Raw genomic sequence first — 24,495 nt, forward strand, 5'->3', positions numbered from 1 at the left:
TGATCGTCGATTTGCTCAAGCGGGCCCAGTAACGTCTCCATTGGAGACTTTGTTGTTACTGTGTCTGGCATATCGAATACTCTCGGTAGCTTCCCGGGCTCTCCGAGAGGGGCGGAGGAATCGAACTCGGGTCGGCCATGTTGGCTGCGTGTAAGGCGAACGCCCTACCCGCTGTGCTATCGCTCAGGGTAATAACATTGATATTTCTAGCGATTTGTAACCCAAGGGCCCATGGCAGATCAGGTGGGCATTTGGAATTTTGCTGAAAAGTAAATTTAGATTGCCTGTATTTGAAAGACTTCTCTCAAATGAAGTCAGAAGAAGACTAGTTTTCAATTGAATCATTTCTTTCATCAATCTATCTAACTACCACCCCAAATAATTTCAAACACTAACATAATTGGAGAAAAAGAAAGATAAAAATTCTAAAAACTTTAAATCCAAGCCTGGGGAAGACTAAGTCTCAAGAGCATTATTATTATTAGGTAAAGCAAGAGTTCCATGTGCCTTTCCTGCAAAGCCAGACCCTCCAGAGACATTCCCAGGGCAAGGACATTTGTGACTTGCACCGGGATCCAAGGAACCAGAGAAGTGAAAGAATCCCTGCCGGGGCTGGAGAGATAGCACAGCGGGTAGGGTGTTTGCCTTACATGTGGCTGACCTGGGTTCGATTCCCAGCATCCCATATGGTCCCCTGAGCACCACCAGGAGTAACTCCTGAGTGCAGAGCCAGGAGTAACCCCAAAAAGCAAAAAAAAAAAAAAAAGGAAAGAAAGAATCCCTGCCCAAGAACTGCGCTCTCCTACTGAAACCTATTTCTCCCTCCCTTGTTGTCACTTAGTCTTTTTCAGCTTGCATTCAACACAAAGTCACATCTGACCCACTTGCATTATTATAGTTCATTGTGAACTTTACTTCTCCCTCTAGCTTTCAAACTCCTTGAACAATCCATGTTTGTTCATCTGAATAAGCTGAGTTTGGTTCTTAAAACCCTTGCAAATATTGCACTTTACCCATCAGGAATGCTGTCCACTCGAAATCAACAAAAAAAAAATTGGGTTTAATATCAGCTAAGTGACAATGCAATCCCAGCAAGAAAGCATAGAACAGTTTCCACCACTATCCCACATTAACCAACTGTCCCCAGAACAACTGGTGCTGTTGAACAAGGGCACCGTGGAAATCACCTGTGTCCGAATAATACAATGCCCACAGGTTGTCTTGAATTTGGCAAAACAAAAGTCTGCAACTTCCTAAAATTTTTTTTATTAAACGACCAGACATTTTTCATTTTTCTTCTATTTTTTAGTTTTCTCCATCATTATTAGTAGCAACTCTTATTTTTCCATTTTCACTTGTCATATTCTAAAAAAAAATTGGCAATATTTTTGTTTGGTTGGGTTTTGTTTTGGCCCACTGCTGGTAGAGTTGTGAGCTACTTCTGGCTTGGAGTTTGAGGATGATGAGCCAGCAGTGCCGGAGAAGGGAAAACATGCAGTGCTGGGTATCAAACCTGGAACTCCTACATGTGAAGCATTTGCTCTAGCCCTGCTCCCTAGCACTTTCAATATTTTAAAATACGTAATTAATTTTCATGACTGGATAATGTTTCTTTTCTTTAGGGAGGGCCACACACAGTGGTGCTCAGGGATTACTTACTCTTGGTTGTGCACTCAGAGACCACTCCTGGTAGACTTGGGGGACTATATGGGATGCTGAGGATCAAACAGAGGTTGGGTCTGTGCACAGCAGGATCCCTACCCACTGCACCATCTCTTGGGCTGGCTGACCTTTTCACGCAAAACTGCTGTCAGTCATTTTACACAGGCATATTTTCTCATTGTCAATTTTAACTTTAGAGACATCTGTGAATTTGGTTGTTACTTTTTGTAAAAGGAAAGCCAAAGAAATGCAATGCTTCTTGGTACAAAGAAAAGTTTAAGATTCACTTGTTGTTGTTGTTGTTCTGTTTTGGTTTGGGGCCACAGGTAGCAGAGCTCAGAGGTTACTCCTGGCTTTGCACTCAGGGATCACTCATGGCAGTGCTCAGTGAGCCATAGAGGAGTCTGAGAATCAAACCAGGATCAAACCCATGTCAGCTGCATGCAAGGCAAAGCAAGTGTCACAGTCATTGTACTAACACTCTGGTCTAAGCTTTACATGCTTTTTTTTTTTTTTGCGTGGGGGTGTGTGTCTTTTGGGACCATATAGCTGTGCTCAGAGCTTACTCCCAACTCTGTGCTTAGGGATCACTTCTGGCAGTGCTTGGAGGGGGGGGGGGAAATCCTATGGAATACTGGGGTCAAACCCCAGGTTGGCTCCATGCAAGGCAAGCGCCTTACCCCATATACTATCACTCTAGCCCTGAAGCTTTATATTCTTATCACCACTGCTTTCATTTATGAGCCCGTAAGAAACGCTACAGTGCCTGAAATGTATATTTATGAGAAAATATTTAAGATACTATTTTAAGTAAACTTAATTAAACATATATACCTTCTTTATGACTACAGTTATATCCAGTATAGTCCTTACCCTCTGATTTTGCTTCTTTCAGAAGCAATTTAGGATGACTGGTAAAATGCAGCTAAAACTCAGCAATAAATAGATTTTCACTTTAGCTACTTCAGGAACATAATTGATAAGTTTGGTTTTGTTACATTTTTGATAGCAGTCATAATGCACAACTAGGAAAAATTTCCAAATCTGTCTTCTCTTTTCCTCTAGAAATACATATATTTGCTTCCCTCTGGCCAGGGTATGAACATGTGGCTTATTATTAGCATTTTTAAATAGCTAATTTTTATTTAAAAAGTACCCCCAAAATGTCAGAAGATAAAACTCTTTCTATAATAGTCAAAAAAGAGCAGTGTTTGACCTGTATGGCCTCAAACTCAACAAGTAGAGGAGAAAACATACAAAATCTAAAAATTAAACAGAGTGCTAGACTTGCAATCATATAAGCATCTTCTAGTTTTAGTAGAGCTTTCTCAATATAGCCAAGTTTTTGTTTAGTTAATTTTTTTATTTATGTATTTTTAAATGAGCGGGGGGGATCTCTACCAGAAGCCATTAAGAAACTCAGATGGTAAAACAGATAGCCCTCTTAGTTTTTTGCCTAAATTTACACACATACCTAAAATAAAACTCGCCGATTGATCTTGCTCAGTGCTTTGAAAAAGAATGTCATTTGCAAATACAGTGAAGTAGCAGTGTGATGTTGCACTGCCTCTAATTAAGTGCAGACTAGGAAAAATTATTCTTAGTTTCGTTTATGGAAGGGATGATGGAAATTTCTCTTTGCAATTCAAAATTATTTTAAAGATAGAGCATTTCTTTTCCAATGTCTTCATTAAAAGGAGCTGTTAGGAATTGTCTCCCAACCATTCCCAAAGAGCACAAAGCTACCCAGTATTCGCCCCATATGCTCGACTTTGAAGTGTGAAGCTGTGACCATCCCACTAGACTCTTACACCACCATCAAAGCCATCTCATTACGCCCAGCACTGAGAGTTAAAGCGCAGGGCCGTAACCGCTCCAACACAAACACTGCATTAACAAAGCAACCACAATATTCCTCCCCCACATGGCTAGAACGTGGAGAAATTTTTACCATATGTACACATGCACGAGATACAAAAATTTATTGTGCTAGAACATCATTGAAAAGTACATTAAACATGCTGACTAGAACTGCCTGTTATACTAAAGGATGGAGCGGGGCGGGGAATAAAATGCAGCTGATCTTTATGATGAAAGAACAAAACATTAGGCTGAAAAATGAGATCAAGTGCAATTCTTAAATTGCATTTCTACTGACACACTCTCTTGCCTGCTCTTTCTTGAGGTAGCAGAAAACAATTTAAGGGAAGAAACAGAACTCTACTGCATGTCACTGAACGCTACTGTTTATTCTGTCACATTTAATTTCTAAAGGACAATAGCTTACAAAAAGTGATATGCTAACAATAGCATCTAAAACTCTATAGGACAAGACTTGTTAAGAAAGAGTCATTTTTGTTGTGTCTCAGTTGTCAATTATCATTGGCATGGAAATGAAAACTAAAATGTAAGGGAAAAACTGTGACATGTTCTTGAATGGAAAATGAGGCCAGGGTAAGAAGTTGATTGATTTTCTTTCTTTCTTTCTTTCTTTTTGATGGGGGTAATCTGTAAAATATCTATTTAAGCATTTGCAGCAAGTGTTTGTGCTCTAGAAAATTCTTGAATTTATAAATAAAATGCTATTCAAAATGTTCATTCAGAATTATTTGCAATGGGGACATGTGAATTTAAATGTCAATAAATAAGGGAATAGGTAAAATATGATAGATCTGTATATAACACCATAATCACAGAGTAGTTTAAAAAAATGTGTTGAATGATATAATACCACAGCCAAAATTCTAAGATAATGTGATGAATGACAAAGTTACAGAATGACAGCATTTATATTACAAGTATATCTAAAAAATCCTATATTGGACTTATTGGATTATATACACATATACACATATATAAATAAAAGCATGAAAAAAATTCTGGATTGAGTATGGATATACCATACTCAGGCCATAATTTGTCAGATATGGTTCAAGGAATCACATTCTGGAATGTTGACCAAAAATGAGTTCAATTTACCTGTAATGTTTGAAATTTTGAAAAATAAAAATGAAAAGTTGTAGGTCAGATCTAATAAACAGTTGTGAAGATCCATTGTTCTGTTATTGTTTGCATGGGAGAATCTGAATATATTTCTTAATGTTCCTAGGTGTTATTTTGCAGCTATAGAATGAAAAGTTCACCAATACCATATATCCACTATAAATCTATGAATTTATACCCCAAAAATCATGAATATGCCTTATATTTTCAAGGAGATAAAGCATCTATAAATATATGTGGCATACTAAGAATTTGGAGAATGCTTTACTGTAAAGAACAAAAAATATTATTCCCTTGCATATACTTTCATAATGATACAAGCAGAGTTTTTTTAGTCTTTTGTAGGGAACATGCTGATATAATTACCATTTTGTTCAGACTTAACGCAGTTAACTTAAAGAATTACAATGGACTCAGTGACAAATTCCAATGGACTCAGTGACCTAACCTAACCTAACTTATGCTGTATTCAGTAACTTGTTTTAGTGTGTCCAATAGCACTCTTTAATTGTTCAGGTACAGAGTTCATGGTGCCAGTTTTTTTGGGAGATGTTACTCTATTCTTTGTCTCTGATATTCACATTGGTATTTAACATGGCAAAGAAAATTGTCAAGAGGCATTCCAATACTATTTGTATAATCATGTGAACCTCTTTATTTATCTAGATAATATTTCTTTCGTGTAGGGATTGAATATCACTTTGCAAATGAAGAATTGATGATAAGGAGAAACTGTTACAAAATATGGACTTTTAGAACTAAAAGCACTTCAAAGGTATCATCCACTCGAAAGAGGTCTTCCAACATCTTGTCATATGACCCCTTCCCTCAGAAGGTACCTTATTTCAACTCTTGATAACATAAAACTGACAAGACAGAGATCTATGCTTCTATGGTCTAAGAGGATTAGCATGGGCCCCTGTTCTATTTGGTGAGTCAGTGTCATTAACATTAATGACAACTACTCACTGGTGGGATGCAGAAAATCAAAACTTTTTCAAATGGGCATCATTTCTCATTAACATTCTTACAGGATGTTACTATTCCCCATTTTATAGATACACAAATGAAAACAACTATATGTTTCTTAAAATCAGTTGGCAAATAAATAGGTGATATGGGATTTGAACTCAAGGAAATCATTTCAAAATTTTTACTGTTCCCAATTCTTAACAATGTCTTCCCTGTCTAGCCAAAGTAATCTCATGTTGATCAAAAGACTCCCGGTCCTATACACAGGTATGTGTAATGGGTAGATGGGCCTGGAATTGGGCCAAAGGCTTCCAAACAGTTTTGCCTATTTGTTAAAGATCTCTCCCTTTCTTTCATACGGGCTAATGAGAAGTTGGCTTCCTCAGAAGGAAGTTCAGATAGGATATGGTAAATTCTTAGGGATGATTAAGAATCTTTCCAGTGAGCAATGCATGAGCAATGTGTAAACAGTCTTCACTATAAAGTATATTCCCTATAGCAGTGAAGAGTTAACTTGGCTCTTCCACCCAACCAGTGTTCTCTACAATGGAAAACAAATGGTTTGCATAAATTAGTTTGAGTTCTTTATAGAAGCTGCTCCCATACATCTTCCTGCCCACTGGCCACTAACAATACTCAAATACTTCTCAGGGGTCTCAAATCTCAGCCTAACTCCCTTTGAGCCCCAAACAGGTCAAATATTCTTATTCCCTTTCCCACACTCCCTATTTTTCACGTTTCCGGGAGGCCCATTTCCACCCACTCTCACTTTTAAAAATCTCCTTTTGGATAAAAGTGTTTCTTTTTCATCACTGATACTTCCTTCCATATGGGTCCTGCCAATGTTGCTGACTTCAGAATGTGAACTTTTTGGGAAAAGGATCACTACTGATACAATTAGTTATGAAGAGATCATCTACTGGAGAATAGGGGACCAAATCCAATATTATTGTTGTCCTCATACAAAGGGGGAAATTTGGATGCAGACAATACCAGGAAAATGTCATGTGAACAGAAAAAGAGTCATTTACAAGTAAAAAGAGAATAGTTCCTAAGTAAAAAGAGAATAGTTCCTTCCTCCACAGGTCTCAGAAAAAGTCAACCTTACTGATAACCAGATTCCAAACATTTAGCCTCCAGAACAACAAAAGAATGCATTATTGCTGCTTAAACTACCTCACCTGGGGCCACAGGACACAGATGAGCACAGAAGACGAATGTTTGCCTGCACATGGTAAACGTGGATTTGATGCCCAGCATCCCATATGGTCGCCGAGTACTACCAGAAGTGATTCTTGAGTGCAAAGTCAGGAATAACTCCTGAGCATCACGAGGTATGGCCCCCCCAAACAAACCAAGAAAAGTTAACTAACTGAACTACCTTATCTGTGACATTTTTGTTTGTCGTATTTGTCTCTGTTTGGTTTGGGTGCCCCAACTGCAATGCTCAGGTGTCACTGCCAGGTTAGGGATGGAACCCAGGCTTTTTGTATACAAAGCAGGTTCTCAGTCCATTGAGTAATCTCTACTGTATTTTTTATTATTATTAATTTAGGGCCAGGAAATGAATACATTGGTTTTGATCCTTTCCAGTGGCAATTCCCTATTAAGGAGTTTGCACTGACCTTCTCCAGCAGGTCTGTGCTTTCCAGCTCTACCAAGTGACTGGCTAAATGAGGCTGATAATTCTTCAGGTGGGTAAAGATAGCAAGCAACAATGTTACTTTATCAGTAACGAAGTTAGCATTTCCATTTCTCATGGGCTACTACTGTCCAATCAATTCAAATTAGAAAAGGAAGTGTTCTATTCACAATAGCCTCCTCTTCAGCCCCTCTCTGGCCTCCTATTTCCTGGATCAGGGAGTGCCCAATTTCTTAATTCTATTGTTCTGGAGTAAGCCATGTGCATTACTTTACAAATGCTTCTCTTTTGGGCTGCCAACAATTTCAGCACAAACATTGCAACTTTCTCACAAAACAATTTGACACCTCCATGAGATGGCAGGTAGCTCAGGGTGCCTAGGAGAGACACAAATGATAAGGGAAATACCCACTATTTACCTCAACATATTATCTTACATTATATTGTGGCTTAATAAAAATCAGGTTCATTTAATAAAAGTGATTTTCATAGTCACACAATAAACAGTAATCTGATTAATAGTGAGGCTCGAATTATTACAATAACACCAATGTATGTTGCTGTCACTTCCATCATCGTGTGCTCTGGGTCTCCTTGAGAAGCACACCTATGCTCAGCCCTTGGAGGACAGACAGACAGGCTGCTGTGTGCATGAGGTCATAAGGCCTTAGGCTGATGCACTTTGAGCTTAGAGGTTTTTTGATGCCACCAACATGTCAGAATCTTCATTTAGAATCTTCTAATCTAGTTTGATAACAAAAATTCTGTAAACGCTGCAAGAAAGAAAAATAAAAAGGAATTCTGGGGACACAGAGATAGAGCAGGTAGGGCACTTGCCTTGCATATAGCCAACCTGAGTTCTATCCCCAGCTTCCCATATGGTCCTCCAAGCACTGTTTGGAATGATTCCTGAGCACAAAGCCAGGAATAACCCCTGAGACTGCCAAATGTGGCCCCCAGCCCCCCCCCCCAAAGAAAAAGGAATTCATGGAATTTCTAACAATCTATCGGGGCCCAGGCTTGGAAAGTTAATATGGTATCAGTCACCTGCTAAAATCCCCTTCTAAGATACCATCAGAAACTTCTGAGGAAAGTAAATTCCACTAAACATTAGAAACTTCTAGTCTTAAACTCTGAGGTTGCCTTTTTGTTTTAACTTCCCTGCTAGGAATGAATTAAAAAAAGTTTACAGTTAAGCAGCAAACATTTCATGTTCTTCACTTTTTCATCCCAATACTAAATACTCTTTTAGTATATTTATCATTGTCAATATTCTCAATAAATACTATTTAGTACATATCAGGAGGGAAATATGAAAAAAGGGAATGGGTTATCACTGACCATCACTGTAGGCCACTGGGGCTCAATCTTTCTGACATACGCCCAAGAATCATTCATTTCAGTAACAAAAGAGGACAGCATTTATATACCTTTCAGTGAGTGCCCCATCAGATGTTAACTTCCTTGAACTTGCATAACCCAAGTGAGAAAGAATGAAGTTTTTCAAATATGGCTGGATTCATCCATAACTGCAATCACTGAAGAAAGGTTAAGTACCCCAGCTCTCCCAATGTTCTTTTTCTTCCTCATTACTACTCTGTTTCACAGAAACAGTCTATAAATCTGTTATATTTATTCAGTCTCTACCAATACACATGTGTGAACCTGGTAACTCTACTTCATAAATAAAATGCTCTAAGTCACTGGAAGTCAGTCTTAATGTATAAGGTATATTGCAAATGTACAATTTTCTGTATTATTCTTAGATTTTTTTATGGTGGCAGCATCCTATAATTCTCAAACTAAATGCTATGTTCTAAAACGACATTAACATTTTTTGAAAAATCAATCACTAGTTTTATGCTTTTGCAATGAAGGTAATACTAATAGTGGAGAGAACTATATGAGAATCCAGTATCTAAGTAGACTAATCTCAACCAAATCAGGGCTGCTTTATGAGACGATCTCCATAGCAACCAGAGAATCGGAGTAGAAAATTCTTGAAGTGAAAAGTTGCTCCTGATTTGCCAGATCAGCCCATGTTTTGACAATCTGTAATAAGGTAATCAAAGGGTCTCAAGACTATCACATAAGTGTTGACATCGTGTGAATTTGTCATGGCACATGTCCTCCAAGTCATAAAAATACCCCCCAAAACTCTATGAGGCTGATAATTCTAATCAAATTCATTAATGCTTTATAAATTGTGAGATTAAAAAATTAAAATCTTCATATAAGTGCTATTTTTTACTCATATAACTTATTTAGCCAGCATTTTATTGTTTCATACTTATTTATAATATATCATTGTACAATCTAAAGTAATTAAATTGATGACAGAAAACAAATATCAGATTTTTATATCCTTTGAAAAATTCATAATTATTTTGGTAAATAATAAATATGGTAGGGAGTGGCTAAAGGAGACCCTAAGCAATGGTCGAGGGAAGCAAAGACTCTGGTAGAGTATGTGGTTTTGAAACACTGTATGCATAAAACCCCATCACTACAGTATTGTAAGTAGCAGTGCTTCAAATAAAATAAATAAACAATAAAGTTAAAGTGTCATAGGTATGACCCAGACTTTGATAACTAAATATTAGGAGCCTATATGCTAGGTCCAGTTTTGCTTTTGCTGCAAATCAATAACAGCATATATCCAAGCACCTTCACCACTGACCCTCCCTTCCCTCTTCATTCAATCTATTTCATGAAGTTTCATGTATAAATGAGAAACAGAATCATATTTCAGAAACAAAGGTTCCTGCAAGTTAAAATACAGAATAAATAAGTAGTGAACAATACACAAGAAATTCTATGGCCCACACCCGTCTTTCAGAGAAATTACCTAGAAAATTTTACTGAAGGGCCAGGGATGTAGCTCAGTGGTATAAAGCATGCATTGCATATGGGGTCCAAATTCTGATTCTAGGAAGCATGCGTACACGTGCGTGCACCCACCCTCCCAACACCCCCCCCCCCACACACACACACACAAATGCATTAAGAAAATGGCAAGAACACTTCCCTTGCATATGTGAGAGTTTGAGTTTGATCTTTGGCTGCAAAAAAAAAAAATACTAAAGTCCAGAAATTAGATGGAAAATCTTCAGTACTGAGCTAGAAGACAGTGGGGAAAAAGAATACTATGCCTGTTAATTTAACACTGATTTAAAATGAAGTGAATTCACTGTTCTTGAAGAGTCCAAGATAATTCAGAACCACCAAGAATAATTAGAGAAGTAAAGACTTCTAGCTGGCTTGGGAATGTGATCTGCACACTCATTATTACTTTTCCCAATTCCCAACCCCACTAACCCCCTTCAAAAAAAAGTAAAGAGATCAGTTTTATTTTATTCTATTTTATTTATTTAATGTAGGAGTACTGCTATTTATTCAACCACTGATTAGGCTGATTTAACTGGGCATGAACTCCACCTTACTTTTTTTTTTCATTTTTTGTAATTTTATTTACTGAATCACCGTAAAGGAGATCAGTTTTAAAGCATTGATTCACTCACCCAAACAAACAGAAACAGCAGAGAAAACAATAGCACTGGAACTTGGAGAGCAGATATAAGAACAATAGGAGACGCAGCAGCACACCTAGGACAGCAAGAGGGTAGGGCAGAAGTAAGTAGTAGTAAGTAGGGTACCTGCTTATATATAGGTACCTGAAAATGATCAGAACTGGCAGAATGCCTTTGGGACAGAAGAAGCAAGCAAAGCTGAAACAGAATTGTGAGAAGTCTGATACACAACAGTTATATTCTACCCCTCTTCACGTAGGCTCCTGCTCTCTTCTACCCTGGCAAAAGGTCTGAGGTAAAACACAGGATTCTGTGCCAGGGGTAAGGGATATGGTATAGCTGAAATAGGCATGACAGACATTAAGGAAACATTTCAGAATTAAATGCTCAGACTCTTACAGCCCTTTTCTGCAACTGAATTTCTAAAACCTAGGTAGGTATGTCTACATTCCAGCTTGAAGACTAGAAGATCCTTCTCCAGGGAAATAGAAGAGTCCAAGAGGAAACCAAATGAAAATTAAAAAAAAATAAAAGAAGGGCTTTTTCTAATGAAAAGACACCTCCACCTCACTCTAAAACTGACAACACATATCCCACCTACATACCCAAACTATGTGTCCAATCTTTACTGTCCATTTTTTAGAGCAAGGAGTCAACCAAAGATCTTGAGAAGACTTTAAAATAAACAAAAAGGGGCCAGAAATATTGTTCAGGAGTTAAAGCTCAGGTCTTTTATATAGAAGAGCCCCAATCAATTTCAGGCACTACATGGTCCCTCAAGAATCAATGGATGTACAGCAAGACCACTTCTGGGAATATACTCTGGGTCCCCAAAAAAACAGCAGAAATACCCCCTGCACTGCTATGTTCATTGCAGTACTATTCACAATAACCAGAATCTGGAAACAACCTAAGTGCCTGGGAACAGATGACTAGATAAAGTAACTATGGTTCTTCTACCCAATGGAATACTACACAGGTGTTAGGGGGGAAAAAATGAAATCATAAAATTTGTATATAATGGTCACAGAGAGTATCTTGCTGAGTGAAATGAGTCAGAAGGAGAGGGGCAGATATAGAATGACTGCATTCATTTCTGAGATATGAAAAAAACAGCATGAGACCAATATCCAAGGTCATGGAAAACAGGGACCAGGAGGACTGGTCAATGGTCGGAAGCTTGTCACAGTATGTTGAGGTGGGAGCTGAGGGTGGGGACTGGGGGAGGAAGGGCAGTAGGGTAGAGAAGGAACCAATACAGTAATTGTTGGAAATAATCACTCTGGACAAGAATTGACACTTGAAAGTAGGTAAAGGGATATACATGACAACCTTGCATTATTGCAAGTCATAATGCCCAAAAAGAAAGACAGAGGGAGAGAGAGGGGGAGGGAAAGAGAAAGAGGTGAGAGAGAAAGAGAAGAACAGTGCATGCCATAGAGGAAAGGGGTGGGCGGGAAGGAAACTGGAGGCATTGGTGGTGGGAAATTGGGAAACATACACTGGTGAAGGGACAGGTGTTGAAACATTATATGACAGAAACTCAATAATGAATAACTTTGGAACTGTGTATCTCACTGTCAATTATGCAGTACTGGAGCACTGTCCTCCTGTTGTTCATTGATTTGCTCCAGTGAGCACCAGTAATGTCTCCATTGTGAGACTTGTTACTGTTTTTGGCATATCAAATACATCATGGGTAGCTTGCCAGGCTTTGCCATGTGGGTGAGATACTCTTGGTAGCTTGCCAAGCTCTCCGAGAGGGGAGGAGGAATGGAACCTGGGTCGGCTGTGTGCAAGGCAAACGCCCTACTCGCTCTGCTATTGCTCCAGCCCAATTCAATTATAAATAATAAATAGATAATATTTTGTAAAGATTCAATGGGTGCAGTTCTGGAGGTCACTGAGAACCACCAAATGACTTTGGTCATCTCTGGCATACCTGGGCCCAAGTATCATATCGCATCCTTGAACCCTCATATTGAATTGCCAGCCCAGTTGGCTAAGAATCACCCAAAAGGACCCCAGCCTTTTTAGCACTTCTTAGGAGGCCCCAGAACTTCTGAAAAGGTTGAGAGGCCCCCCCATGCAGAAAACAAAAACAAACAAAAACAGGAAAAAAGCAATCTGGGGATAAGTATGTGTACAGCTATGAAGAAGAGACCCCATACAAAAGAAAAAAATGTCAAAAACTATCCATTTCCACTGCATTCCTGAAACAAAATCAGGATGCTCCCTAAACAACTTTTTTAAAAAGCGCATTCATCGAGTAAATAAACGCACTGGAGAAATGCAGGAAAAAGTTTTTAAAAACTTTTTTAAGGTTTAAAATATAAAATATCGTAAATATATCAGAAGCACTGAGCTGCACTGTCGTCCCGTTGTTCATCGGTTTGCTCGAGCGGGCACGAGTAACATCTCCATTTTGAGACTTGCTATTACTGGTTTTGACATTTTGAATATGCTACGGTTAGCTTGCCATGCTCTGCCGTGCAGGCTGGATACTCTCAGTAGCTTGCTGGGTTCTCCGAGAAGGATGGAGGAATCAAACATGGGTCGGCCCCATGCAAGGCAAACACCCTACCCTCTGTGCTATAGCTCCAGCCATCAGAAGGCATTATAAAAATATAAAGCTACAAAAACATAGAAATAAATATAGAAAACTAGTATGGATTCCAATGTCCAAATAATAAAACTTTTAGAAATAACTGAGAGAATAAAAGTCCCACTGAATGAAAGGATTCAAAGTGCCTACCAACTATTCAACATAATAAATAAAAACAACAGTCCCATTCACAGGCAAATTACTTAACTTTAAAGAACATTAGGAACAAAGGAAGATCACAAAAATTTATAGAACACTAGGAACTCCTTACAAAATTCCAGTAAAAAATAACAGTTCATTTATAATTTTTAGTAAACATAATGAATCAGAAATCTCAATAGGAACATGGAAATAATAACTCTAGCAAGCAAATAGCATCTTCAAGATAAATGAAAATCAGCTCTTACATAGAATTCTACATCTTTATCACATCTTCCAGAAGGGCAATGGAGAAGATTATTCATGACTTCTACTCAGATCTCTTTAATAGCCACATCCACCTGTCGACATACCAAATTCTGCAGGATGGATATGTCTTTCCCAACGTTCTCCCTTCCAAAATCCGACACGCCATCTCGTCAGTAAAGAAAGGAAGAGCACCTGGCCCAGACAAGGTCAGACCTGAACACCTGAAGAACCTACCATCAGTACTCATCAATACACAGGCTCAGCTCTTCATACGCTACCTGTCTGAATGCAAGGTTCCATCCCAGTGGAAAACCAGCAGGACTGTACTACTATACAAGAAGGGAGACATCCACGACATTGGCAACTATCACCAAATCTGCCTATTCTCTGCCATGTACAATCTGTTCACTCGAGTCATACTGAAAAGGATTGGCAGAACGCTAGATGAAGGACAGCCATGCGAGCAAGCCAGGTTCTGAAAAGGATTCAGCACCATCAACCATATCCACACAATAACCAAGCTCATTGTGGTTTCTCAGGAGTTCAAGATGCCGCTCCATCTAACGTTCATTGATTTAAAGAAGGCCTTTGATTCTATTGAGATAGAAGCGGTTATCGAAGCCCTAGCCAATCAGGGCGTTCAAACATCAGGATCCTCCATGTGCTGTACTATGGATTCACTACCAGGATCTCACCATTCTACAAAGAAGTGATCATCAATGTCAAGAGAAGGGTTTGGCAGGGTGATACTATATCACCGAAACTCTTCAGTGCCACTATCGAGAACGTCACGCGATGACTGGAATGGGAAGGAATGGGAGTGAAGATAGATGGTCGGCAACTACACCACCTCCGCTTTGCTGATGACATCATTCTAATAACACCAAACATCAGCCAAGAGGCACAGATGCTGACCAACTTCGACCATGAGTGTGGAAAGGTCAGATTACAACCGAATATCACAAAGACAATGTTCATGAGAAACAGTCTTGTTCTTGATGTTCCATTCGCTCTCAATGGAACGACCATCTCCGAATGCAACAGTTATGTGTACCTAGGTCGAGAAGTCAACATGATGAATGACCTGGCACCTGAGTTGCGCAGGAGGAAGAGAGCAGCTTGGAACACCTTTAAGAACATCAAAGAAGGCCATCTTGACAGCATTCAGCCGAAGAGAAGGACTACATGGAGGGCGGGATCTACAGATCCCGAAGGAAAAAAAAAATAAACAGTTTCCAAAAAGAGCCGAGATCATCAGGAAGTCTGAGATGGGGTAGGTACCGCATCCCGCCTCCCCCAGATGGAACCCCGGTGACCAGAAACCTCTACAAGCACAGCTCGAGTATGCGGGAACTAGGACTTTTCCTCAAAAATGCCGGGACTACACCTCCCAGGTAACCTCAGATTCCGGAAGTCACGCCCACAGCCCGCCCCCCAGCGCCATCTTGACAGCATTCAGCCGAAGAGAAGGACTACATGGAGGGCGGGATCCACAGATCCCGAAGGAAAAAAATAAATAAATAAACAGTTTCCAAAAAGAGCCGAGATCATCGGGAAGTCCGAGATGGGGTAGGTACCGCATCCCGCCTCCCCCAGATGGAACCCCGGTGACCAGAAACCTCTACAAGCACAGCTCGAGTATGCGGGAACTAGGACTTTTCCTCAAAAACTCGCGGCCGCGTAAGCGACATCTCTCTATATACAAAGTGATCCATGGGAAGTAAACCACCTAACGTTTCCCTCTGAAAATCATAGTTAAGCTTGGAGCACGGCCACAGCCCCAGAAACACAAGGACTTAATGCAAAACCCAGCAGCTTGGAGCAGAAATGTGAACGGGCTATGTGTTAACCCAGGCCATCAAGTCTGCCAGAGGGGAAAGGGTGTTGGTCCCTTCCGCCCTCCTCCCTCTGGAAAGAAAGGTGGCGGCCATATGGGAGCCTTGTGGACAGCAGGTATGAGCCGGGGGTGTGGGGGCGATTAAAACCTCATGGGAAGGGGGGCGTTCCGGTCCGTCCTTCACGCCCTACCGAGGTCACCAGTTTCCCCCCACGAGCGGCTCTCCAGCATGGCCACAGCCCCAGAAACACAAGGATTTAATGCAGAACCCAACAGCTTGGAGCAGAAAAGTGAACGGACTATGCGTTAATCCAGGTCATCAAATCTGCTGGAGGGGAAAGGGTGTTGCCCCATTCGCCCTCTCCTCTCTGGAAAGAAAGATGGCGGCCACATGGGAGCCTTGTGGACAGCAGGCATGAGCCGGGGGAGTGGGGGCGACTGAAACCTCATGGGAAGGGGGGCGTTCCGGTCCGTCCTTCAGGCCCTACCGAGGTCACCAGTTTCCCCCCACGAGCGGCTCTCCAGCACGGCCACAGCCCCAGAAGCACAAGGACTTAATGCAGAACCCAGCAGCTTGGAGCAGAAAAGTGAAAGGACTATGCATTAATCCAGGCCATCATGTCTGCCCGGAGGGGAAAGGGTGTTGGTCCCTTCCGCCCTCCTCCCTCTGGAAAGAAAGGTGGCGGCCACATGGCAGCCTTGTGGACAGCAGGTATGAGCCGGGGGTGTGGGGGCGACTAAAACCTCATGGGAAGGGGGTCATTCCGGTCCGTCCTTCATGCCCTACCGAGGCCACCAGTTGCCCCCCACGAGCGGCTCTCCAGCACGGCCACAGCCCCAGAAACATAAGGATTTAATGCAGAACCCAGCAGCTTGGAGCAGAAAAGTGAACGAACTATGCGTTAATCCAGGCCATCATGTCTGTCCGGAAGGGAAAGGGTGTTGCCCCAGTCGCCTTCTCCTCTCTGGAAAGAAAGATGGCGGCCGCATGGGAGCCTTGTGGACAGCAGGTATGAGCCGGGGGAGTGGGGGCAACTAAAACCTCATGGGAAGGGGGGCGTTCCGGTCCACCCTTCACGCCCTACTGAGGCCACCAGTTGCCCCCCACTAGTGGCTCTCCAGCACGGCCACGACTCCAGAGCACAGAAACCAATTTCTTAACTATCTGACTTTCAGTAGAAATACTTCCAGGGTCAATAAGTAAAATAGCAGAAATCTAAAACCAACATTTAATTCTTGAACCCAGCTGTAGAAAGCAAATCATGTCACAATGCTTTTTCAGCATGTCTGATTTGGGGGGGGGGGTAAACTCTAAATAATAGTGGTGAATCTTTTATTGAAACAATGAATCTAATCAAAGCAGATAGAGTGTTAACTAGAATTCATCTGCCCCACAGGGACTGGGAGGGGTGGGGGGTGGGGTTTTATTGGGGTTCTTCATGGTAAAAAAAAAGTATTGGTAAAGGGAAATGTGTTTGATATTTGCATGACTGAGACCTAAACCTGAAAGCTTTGTAACCTTTCCCTCGGTGATTCAATAAATAAATAAATAAATAAATAAATAAAAAAGAACATCAAAGAAATAACTAAGAGGATGAAGAACCTCCAGCTCCGGAGCACATCTCTTCGATTCCATTGTTCTTCCTGCATTAACATACGCCTCAGAGACCTGGGCCCTATGAAAACAGGATGAGAACGCTATTTGGATCTCTCAAAGAAGAATCAAAAGAGCTATGCTTGGAGTATCACGCTTCACTCAAATGAGAGAAAGAATCCGGAGTTCCAATCTCCGTGGACGGTCAAGAATCAGGGATGCTGTCTCATTTTCTAAGGCATCAAAAATCAGATGGTCTGAACACGTAATGAGATTTGAAGACGACCACTGGACTAGAGTCATTACTGACTGGATTCACAGAACGTCAAAAGATCACGTGGCCACCCACCTATGAGATGGTCATACTTCTTCGTCAAGGCCCTGAATGATTGGTTTGAGGCTCTCCGTGTTCATAGAACGAGCAGATGTCATTGGACTACACCAGCACGCAACAGGGATGGATGGAGACATTACTGGTGCCCACTCGAGCAAATCGATGAATAACAGGATAACAAGTGATGAAGTGATAGAATTCTACACCTAACAAAACTAGCAATCACGTGTAATAGTAAAATATCAGTATTTTCAGACATGTAAGGTTTCAAAAAGGTACTACCTCTTTTTCCCAAAAGCTACTAAAGAATGTGTTACACCAAAACAAAATCATAAGCTATCAAGGTACTGAGAAGACATGAAATGCAGGAACAAGAGACCCAGCAGGAGGAAAGAAATAAAGAGAACAACGAGACAGATGGTAAAACAACACCTGTGTATTTACTAAGGGACCACAGCGCTCTATCTCTTCTGCTGCCTGCGTTCATTAGTCTCGGGCTGCATTCCCCACACTGGGGACGCCAATGGCAAAGGGCAAGTGAAGGAAGGAACGAGGGTCCAGCTGGTTGGTCTCAATTGCAGTTTATTCCAATCTTGTCTCCATTCACTTCTCAATCTCCTCCTGCTTCTTCCTCCCCTATGCTACTCCATTCTCCTTCTTGATCCCACTTTATTCTCCTTCTGCCACCTACTTCATTCTCCTTCTTGCTCTGGATTCCCCAGGTGTGATCATACAATCAACAGAGATAAAGTCTTTCCCTCAGGGGAAGCTTCTTATAGGACAGATTCTCATTCAAAAGGACGATCCACCCAAGAGCTGAATCAAATGGATGTGTTTTCCCTCTCCTTGTCCAACAAACAGATAAATATTCATGATATTAACCATTTTGTATGAACACAATAAGAGATACATTAAGCTTATAGAATTGTTCTCCTGGGGTCATCTCGATCTCAGACTACAGTGCTCAGGCCAGATTAGTCTTTCATATCCCTAGCAGGGCCCTAATCTTGTCGTTACTTTTGTATCGTGACAGCATCTGTCAATGACCATGCTCTCAACTTATAGTTGAGTATTGTGGTGCTTTGGTCTGGCCCATTTCGATGCCAGGGTAGCTAACAGCTTGCCCTGGGTCCATTCAGTCCTTCATCGGGACCCTGCTTTGGGGGTGCTAGGAACTAAGGGCAACTGAGGCTTAAGTTGAGGAAGCAGATGCCCCAGAGTGCAGATTGTTTGGAGACAATTTACTCCCAAGTTACAAAAGCATAATATTAACTGTCTTCCTTTGTCCATACAAAAAGGACATTGCTTTAAAGTAAACTATTCAAACGATATAAAGAGAGGAGAAAGGCAATATTTCACTCATACATATAAAACCATAGATTTCTGAGGAATCTGACCTTACAAGTTAACAGAATCTGAGTAGGGAAAAAGCTTATTACTGGGGAGGAAAGTACAAAGAAGAGGTTACAGATAAACCTCTGTAATGGGAATGGGAGTGACTCGGAAGCACTGTGATGGGTGTAACTTGATAAACCTAAGCTCCCTATGGCAAGGGAGAAAGGACAAACCAATGTTATCCTACGAACACCAAAAATAATACCAACTTCATAATGACAGGCGTCCTCAACAAGCTGAAAGTAGTGCTCCTGACTGCAACAGGTCAGAGAGTTCTGACAGCTATGTCTTTAAGAAAAAAGTTGATAGACCATTGCATGGAATGTCTATCAGAATACATGGAGCAATTCTGTTACTGACAGTCTGAGTTTAAACCACTGATAAACATAAAAAAGTCTAACTAAACAAATAATCAAAAATACAATAATCAATTCCAGTAAAAAAGATGCAGAAAAGTTCAAATAATTCTTAGAAAAAACATTGTATTTCATTATGTTTAATACGTAATGTATCCATTAAATACTATGCAAATTTTTATATAAGTATACTTAAAAGAAGAATTGTGTGATGAGAAAGAGTGTCAAGGGTGTGTGCTAAGAGTAAAAGTAAGCTAAATTCTCATCTTCTGCAGTGAGATGTGAATAGACAATATTATGCATAGCAAAATTTTTATAATCAATAATACCGTATTGCATATTTAAAACTGTAAGAGAGCTGATCTTAAAAACCCTTCAGGGGGTATGGTGCCACCAGTAGATCAATCTGTACCTGTGAGGCGAGTGCTTCAGCAGCCTGATGGCACCTTCAAAATTTCAGATACCCCAAAATTGCTGCTATGCCTTTGGCCAGACCCCCAAAAATTGGGGCAAAGTTTACAAACAAAGTAAATGGACAAAAGTTAGGTATGTGGGAGACACACCCACAAAACACTTCCGGCTCAGCTATATAACTGAAGGCATGGCCTCTCTGGTTCCTGATTGAACTGTTTAATGGCCATGATCCCAGAGAGTCAGAAATAAATCTCGAAACCCAATGCAGAAATGCGTCCAGTCCCTACAGTAGGTTACTGGCGCTGGGCCATCCCAGGTGGGAATAGGTTTCATGCCTTGGCCTGTTCCCCCTGGCGGTCCAGTGACCGCCATCCTCCAGAGGTCATTGGACAGTCAGGTTTGAGCCCACAGTGACGAAACATGCAGGGTCTCATGGGATGGGGGTGGAGCTGGCCCTTTCCTCCCCGTCCCAATAAGACCCCGAATCGAATTGCCACCCACGAACGGTCTCTCTGGCTCCTGATCAAGCTGCTTAATGGCCATGATCACAGAGACTCAGAAACAATTCTCGAAACCCCACGGCTTTTGGCAGAAATGCATCTGGACCACGCAGTAGATTACTGTCGCCGGGCCATCCCAGGGGGGAAAAGGGTGCTGTCCCTCCACCTGCTCCCCCTTGCCAGCTCAGTGGCCGCCATCCGCCAGAGGCCATTGGACAGTCAGGTTTGGGCCCAAAGTGACGAGGCACGTAGGGCCTCATGGGATGGGTGTGGAGCCTGCCCTTTCCCTCCCATTCCAATGAGACCCTGAGTCGCCTCCAATGAATGGCCTCTCTGGCTTCTGATCAAGCTGTTTAATGGCCATGATCCCAGAGACTCAGAAACAAATCACGGAACCCAGGGGATTTGGGCAGAAATACATCTAGTCCTACAGTAGGTTACTGGCGCTGGGCCACCCCCAGGTAAAAATAGGTTTCATGCCTTGGCCTGTTCCCCTTGGTAGCTCGGTGGCCACCATCCTCCAGAGGCCACTGGACAGTCAGGTTTGGGCCTGCAGTGACGAGACATGCGGGGCCTCATAGGATGGGGTGGAGCCAGCCCTTTCCTCCCCATCCCAACAAGACACTGAGGAGTCGCCCATGAATGGCCTCTCTGGCTCCTGATCAAGCTGCTTAATGGCCAGGATCCAAGAGACTCAGAAACAATTCTTGATACCCAATGCTTTTGGCGGAAATGCATCCGGACTCCGCAGTAGGTTATTGTTGCAGGACCACCCCAGTGGGGAAAGGGTGCTGTCCCTCCATCTGCTCCCCCTTGGTGGTTCGGTGGCCACCATATGCCAGAGGCCACTGGACAGTCAGGTTTGGGCCCGCAGTGACGAGACACGTGGGACCTCAGGGGATGGGAGTGGAGACGGCCCTTCCCCCCCATCCCAAGGAGACCCTGAGTCGCCGCCTACAAACGGCCTCTCTGGCTCCTGATCAAGCTTTTAACAGCCATGATCCAAGAGACTCAGGAACAAATCTTGGAACCCAGCAGGTTTTGGCAGAAATCCCTCCAGATTTAATTGTTAAAATTTCAGAATTTCAAAATCGTGTGGTCGCTACTTGCAGCCACGTGACATCATGTGTTATTCATAACTAGCAATAGAAAACAATGTGTCTACTGTTGCCTTTTCAGCAGATATGAGTGTTGGGGTAAAATCCCAAATAATAATGGTGAGTCTGGTGTCAAAATATTGAATGTAATCAAAGTATAGAGAGAGTAATGTGGAAATCATCTGCCCCACAGGTAGGGGGAGGGTGTGAGTTGGGGGTATACTGGGGTTTGGGGGGGGTGGAGAATGGGCACTGGTGAAGGTATAGGTGTTTCATTGTATGACCGAGATTAAACCCGAAAGCTTTGTAACTGCTCTCATGGTGATTCAATAAATAAAATTATAAAAAAAAATTTTTTTTTAAAGTAAGGTGGAGTTCACAAGAAGAAAACATCCAACCCCATCCAAAAATGGGGCAATGAAATGAACAGAAACTTTCTCAAAGAAGAAATCCGAATGGCAAAAAAGCACATGAGAAAATGCTCTACATCATTAATCATCAGGGAGATGCAGATCAAAACCACAATGAGATACCATCTCACACCTCAGAGACTGGCCCACATTCAAAAGAACAAAAGCAACCGATGCTGGCGTGGATGTGGTGAGAAAGGGACACTCCTTCACTGTTGGTGGGAATGTCCACTGGTTCAGCCCTTCTGGAAAACAGTATGGACGATTCTCAAAAAATTAGAAATTGAGCTCCCATTTGACCCAGCAATACCACTCCTGGGAATATATCCCAGAGAGGCAAAAATGTATAGTCGAAATGACATCTGCACTTGTTTGTTCATTGCAGCACTCTTTACAATAGCCAGAAACTGGAAGAAACCTGAATGCCCAAGAACAGATGACTGGTTAAAGAAACTTTGGTACATCTACACAATGGAGTACTATGTAGCTCTTAGAAAAGATGAAGTCATGAAATTTACATACAAGTGGTACAATATGGAAAGTATCATGCTAAGCGAAATGAGTCAGAAAGAGAGGGATAGACATAGAAAGATTGCATTCATCTGGGGGATATAAAGTAACAAAATATGAGATTAATACCCAAGAATAGCTGAGATCAGCACCAGGAGGATTACTCCATAACTTAGAGGCCAGCCAGGTATCCTAGAGGAAAGGGCAGTTCAGATAGAGAAGGGAGCACCAAATAAAGTATGTTTGTAGGATCCTCCCAGGAGGGGAGATGCATGTCGAAAGTAGACTATGGACTGAACATGTTTGCCACTCAATGCCTCTTTTGCAGACCACAACACCCAAAAGGAAAGAGAGAACACAGGGGATTGCCCTGCCACAGAGACAGGGGGGATGGGGGGATGGGGGTGGGAGGGATATTATCCATGGTGGTGGAAAATGGGCACTGGTGGAGGGATGGGTATCTGATCATTGTATAATTGAAACCAAAGCACAAAAAATTGTAAATCTACAACTTTAATAAAAATAAAATAAAATAAAGGGAAAAAAAAGTAAAAAAAAAAAAAAGTAAGGTGGAGTTCATGCCCAATTCAATCAGCTAACGAGTGGTTGAATAAATAGCAGTACTCCTACATAAAAAAAAAAGCCCTTCCAACTGCAGTGTCATGGGAAGGGGGACGGTACTGGCTCGTCCTTCACACCCTACTGAGGTCACGAGTTGCCCCCCATGAGCGGCTCTCTGGCACAGCTATGGCTCCAGAGGCAAAAGGACTTAGTTCAGAGCCTGAGAGCTTGCAGCAGAAAAGTGAATGGACCATGCGTTCAACTACGGCGCTATGCCTTCCGTGAAGGGAAAGGGTGTTGCTCCTTCCGCCTCCCCCTCCCCCCCCCCCCCCCCCCGCAGCAAGGTGGCCACCACCTCAGAACTTACAGGAAAGCCAAGTATGAGCCGGTGGTGACGGGGCAACTGCAGTCTCATGGGAAGGAGGGTGGTCTCGTTCTTCGCGCCCTACCGAAGTCACTAGTTGCCCCCCACAAGTGGCTCTCTGGCACAGCCATAACACCCAATTCACAGAAACCAATCTCGTAATGATCTGGCTCTTTGCAGAAATCCAAAATAATTATATGACATTATATGATTTTCATACCAGCTATAGAAAACAAAGTATTTCACAATGCCTTTTCAACAACTCTGATTTTTTGGGGGTAAATTCTAAACAAAAATGGTGCATCTTTTGTCGAAATAATGAATGTAATCAATGTAGAGAAGAGTTCAGTAGAAATCATCTGCCTCACAGGCATTGGGAGGGGTGGGAGGTATATTGGGGTATTCTTGGTGGTGAAAAATGAGTACTGGTGAAGGGAAAGGTGTTTGATCATTGTATGACCGAGACTTAAACCTGAAAGCTTTGTAACTTTTCCCACAGTGAATAAATGTAAGAAAATAAATAAGCCCTTCGTCACAAGGAAAAGAATTTTTCTGTTTGTGGACAAATATCACTTGATTCACTGTGTGATCATTTCTCAATATGTACAAAATTAAATATTAAGTCATTCACCTGAAATTAATAGATTCATAGTGTTACATGTGAAGTGATTTCTTCTTAAAAAGTCAGTAGACAATGCCTACAAGAAGTACCAACAGAAACATAATATCTAGATATCTGGAGTTGAACTTGAATTATAGGACTTGGGTGCACTTGACTCTAAGGTAAAGGAAAAGGCAATAGATGTGTGTTGGGGTGGAGGAAGAATTATATGCTTACAATTAACGAGAAAAACCTAGAATTTTTTTTCTAAAAAGCCACATGCATGGATCACTTCAGCAAAAACTAAATAGGATAAAAAGAGGAAAGGAAGGAGAAGAAATGGGAGAGAAGAAAGGATGTAAAGAGGGAACTTGGAAGGGAGGAAAAGAGATAGGGAAAAGGAAGAAGAGGAAGTTTTCAGAAACATAAACATGATATAAAAAATGATGGAAGTTGGGGCTAGAGAGATAGTGTAGTGAGTGAGGCATTTGCTTTGCATGCGGCTGACCCAGGTTCAATCCCTGCCTTCCTATGTGAGCCCCTGAGCATTACCAGAAAAAATAATTTCAAAATATATTAAATTTTTAAATATAAAATATACACTATACACACATAAATTTTTTTATCACTAGAATGTTCTTCATTGCCTTTGTTCCAAAGAAAATTAGTTAGATTACTATCTTAAAATGGTTTCCTAAGA

General features: G+C 41.5%; 1 protein-coding gene across 2 annotated transcripts in view; it reads right to left on the reverse strand.

Moving 5' to 3' along the window:
• FTCDNL1 (formiminotransferase cyclodeaminase N-terminal like) overlaps nucleotides 1–24,495 on the reverse strand; it is a 51,249-nt gene that overhangs the window by 18,523 nt on the left and 8,231 nt on the right. The window lies entirely within an intron of this gene.

This window comes from Sorex fumeus, unplaced genomic scaffold (assembly GCF_029834395.1).
Source record: "Sorex fumeus unplaced genomic scaffold, SorFum_2.1 ptg000014l, whole genome shotgun sequence".
Lineage (NCBI taxonomy): Eukaryota > Metazoa > Chordata > Mammalia > Eulipotyphla > Soricidae > Sorex > Sorex fumeus.